Source organism: Miscanthus floridulus, chromosome 10 (genome assembly GCF_019320115.1).
Source record: "Miscanthus floridulus cultivar M001 chromosome 10, ASM1932011v1, whole genome shotgun sequence".
Classification (NCBI taxonomy): domain Eukaryota; kingdom Viridiplantae; phylum Streptophyta; class Magnoliopsida; order Poales; family Poaceae; genus Miscanthus; species Miscanthus floridulus.
In genome coordinates, this window is record NC_089589.1 from 126,655,384 (window position 1) to 126,659,524 (window position 4,141).

The following is a 4,141-nucleotide window of genomic DNA, read 5'->3' on the forward strand; positions in this document are numbered from 1 at the left end:
CCCACGACGCACGCACACGCACACCACACCTGGCGGGCCTGGCCGCCCTGCCACTGCCGTTGCATTCGCCTGGCCACTCTGTCTCCACTGCCATTGTTGCCAGCACACGTGCGTGCCTCTACATCACGTTGTCACCTCGCTTGCGCTCATGTCATTTGTGTTGCGATGTTGCTGCCGCTGCTGCGTGTGCCCTCTACACTGTCACATGGCGTGGCCACCATCGTCTTGCGAGTCATGGCGCTATGGTCGCATGTTGTGGTGCCGGTCTTGTACACGCACATGGAGCTGTCTTCCTTCGCTGCTGTCCTCTCCCAATTAGTGATTGCGCCACGCCAAGCTCCTATCACGTCGCCTTGAATGGCGTCGCACCGGTCGGCAGAGCCACACCAAGGCCAACCCGCAGAGCTGGCCCCATCCTTGTAATTACGCACATCTGGAGGTTGATTTGGAGTCCAACTTCACGCCAAGCTTGCCACTGCTGCTGTCATACGGCGTCTGTCTTCAATTTGAGTTTTTTCCCGCCGTCGACCCCCTTAAGTCTGAATGGCATCGTCGACCCAATTGGCCGTGCATAGTCCAGCTCTGTCCAATTAACCATGCACCCAACTAGCCCTGGTAGTTAGCTCATGATTAGAGTCGGCTCGATGATCTTTCATCCTCTAGTGAGGTAATGCGGGGCATTTCCCTCGTGGTGGTCCGCCATGGCTATCGAGGCGGGTGCTCGGCCAGGGCGTCGCTCCGTGCTCCGTTATCTCATTTGAACGGTGCTTTTGCATCATGTTGACTTGGTTGCCTAGCTCATGTAGCAGACTCACCGGTGAAGTAGCAGGTCACTGGGGATGCCATCGCCACGCTTGCCATGAACCAGAACGACCCAGCGCACGTGGCCAACCACCTTGCCGTGCCTCACGACTTTGTCTAGGCTGTCCTACAAGTCACTGGTGAGGCCCTCTTGCTCCTATGGTAGGTGGTGGAACCGGTTGAGATCTAGGATTTTTGGGATGCGTTCACTGCCGCCGGCGAGCTGGGTTTGATGCCGTCCCATGGCCAGCACGTTTGAGTGCAGTAGCAATTCAAATAGGACTTCTATCTTGTTGCTCGTAGTCTGTAGATGGATAAAGTGTAGCGGTAGAGGCGTTGAGCTAGGTAATTTTGTCAATGTCGGTGTTGTCGTGGCCAGACCCCACCGCGGCGCATGGCCACATCTATGCGCTGTACCATTTTTAGTGTTTGATACCTCGATCGATTGTGCTTCGCTCGTAGAGTTCTAGGGAGGTGATGGTTGAGGCCGAGGAGGTTCATGCTCGCCAGCGTTTGGCCAAAGATGCCGTGGACTTTAGTAGTTCCAGCCAGGGACCTTGAAAAATAGGAATTCAGGTAAGAGCAGGCTACTTGATGCAAAGACCGTGACTCAGTTAAATAGCGTTCAAGTGAGCTTCACGAATAGGAAAGATAACGGGGGCTCTTTAGCAAAAGAGCCAGCTCACACGCGGGCTCCACCGTGGGTCGTGTCCACGTGCCATGCACGTGGGCCACGCTAATGTCTCGCATTGCCCACGCCGAGTGGAGTGGGCCGAGCCGCTCGTGAAGTGGGCCGCGCAGTGGAATGCGGTTTTTGAATTTCCAGTGAATTAGTAAAGGTTTATTCAATTTGGTTTTAAGCTAAACTTTGAAAAATGATAGTAAATGTTGTAGGTATCCAAAAATAGTGAAACAAAATTTGTTAGGTCCACAAAAATGCTATCTATCTATTGGTGTAGTTAGTTTACAGTTAGCTATGATAATAATAGATTCATAAATTCAATTTAGAAAGTTTAGTATTAGTTAGCTTAATATTTGTAGGAATTTTTGTGGCAAATTGATGATAGCTTTAGTCATGAAATTTTTATAGTACGCTCATTAGATTATTATGCACTCACTATAATTTTGGTAGCCCTAGAGTAGGTTGATAAATAGAGTAGCTAGTACCCCTTGTTTATCATATATAGAGTAAATCAGTGTTAAGAGTAAGAATACCTTTAGTTGTTAAAGTAGTACATGTCATGTTTCATACTTGTTAGTGGTAACAATAGGTAGCATAGCACCTTAGTCGGTAGAACTAGCTTAGTAGCTTAACAGATGTATTCGTATTTTAAAAGTTGTTGTTGTCGTATTACTAAGTGTTGCATCATTAGTTCATGTATGTAGATCACGAGTTGGTAGAGTTCGTGCATGCGAATGAACAAGACTATGAGGAGATCATTGAGGAGTACGAGGAGGAGGTTCTCGTATAAGAGGGAGCGCTGGAGCCATTCGTTGCTGACTTTGTTGGCCCACCGCCTGCCGAAGACAAGCCCCGGTGCATAACCCCTATTTGGAATGATTACCGAATATATATGATGTGCATTTACGTTATAGGCATTTTATGAAAACTACATGCATAGATATACTTACCTATGAGTCCTACTAGTATAGGTCGAGTAGTTGCTATGCTCAGGGTATCGGTAGCGTGAGTGACCTGTCGTTACTCACAATAGGTGATAATTATGATCACTCATGATAAAATGGTGGAAAGGAAAATGGTGACCAGGTAGGGATATGGTTTAGGTATTGGTGGGTGTAAGAGGTTGTATCCTATGGCCAACAGAGCATAGCTTGGTTACACTTTTTCCCTGTCTGTGTCGGTTAAGGATCGGCCGTTGCATTGGACGCTAGGCAAGTCACAGATTTATTATCCTGAGCACATACTTGGGTATGGGCGTAGGGAAGACTTGTTGCTCTCTTGTCGTGGGTTCTAGCTCTTTCCGAACCGATTGATTGGAGGTGGGAATGGTGGAGGTCTAAGCACCGCACTAAGTCCGAGACTTAGGAGCGGGAGCTTGGAGTCCAAGTTTGGACGGGGACCTGGACCCCATGACAGGAAGGTGATGGGATGGTCCTACTTGTGCCTGGGATACAAGCAGAGCGTGTGTTTTCGGGGTACCCAGCTGGGCACATTAATTCATGAATCGCCACCATGTCGATGCGACTTGTCTAAACTCTAGCATCATAGTAAGAACTGAAAGATGAAAGGTGAAGAAATGGAACTGTTGCTCAACTCTTGCTTGAAAGTAGAACAGGTGCTTACATAGAATGGCTTGATAATAAATTAATCATGACTACTAATAATAACATAAATAAGGATTTACTACTAGAATTGCTTTCTGCAAAAAGAAACCCAGCAAACCATAAAGCTTTGCATATCCCTTGGAGTCAGAAAATTATTCCCACTAGTCGGATAAGTTTTGCGAGTACATTGTGTGCTCAGGGTTTATTTACCCCTATTGTAGGTTCAACTTGAGGAGTACCCATTGTGTGAAGGATTCTTCTGGTGGGCACAGATGGATCCTTGTTCTTTATCGATAGATGTTTATTATCATTCAGCTGTTTAATATTCCACACTCTGAATTTGGCAATGTAATAATGAATTTCTAAGAACTCTAGATGTATGAAATGGATTAAGTATTGTAACTCGTTCTCATTATTGGATCCTTGGGGAAAAATGTGGATCTTTTGGGCTCTCCCTTGGGGTGTGCTCGACGAACCCCGCTCGTTGTAGCTTGCTTCCGAGGTGCTTAGTGTCTGGTGGAAGACGAGCACCTCTATAAGTGAGTTATTTCGGGTGGTTCTGCCACAGAACTCTACCCCCCCTTAAGGATAGACTAGTTGGAAGACAACGATAAGAAGCTTGAATACTACCTCCTAGTGAATTTACTAATATGGGATCTTTCATGGCACATAAGGGTATGCTATACGTTCTAACAATTGCTTGTGATATGAAAGAATGCGAAGCTCCAGAATCAAAAAGAACAGTGGCAGGAGTGGAATTAACATCAAACGTACCGAGCATGACTTCTAGTTCTACAAGCGCCATCTCTGTAGACACATGATTCACCTTTCCTGTGTTGGGTGCTGGCTTCTGAGGCATTCCTTTTAGAATACTATGCTGACCCTAGGGTGTTAGCTAATTCTGCTTCCTAGGACAATGGTTAGCATAATGCCTAACTTCTCCACAATGATAGCATACATTGGGGGTGCTAGGTGCACTGGTCTTCATGGGAGTGTTGTTAGGCATTCCCTAGCGTGGTGTCTGCTGGCCATTCTACTGCTGGGGACGTTGATT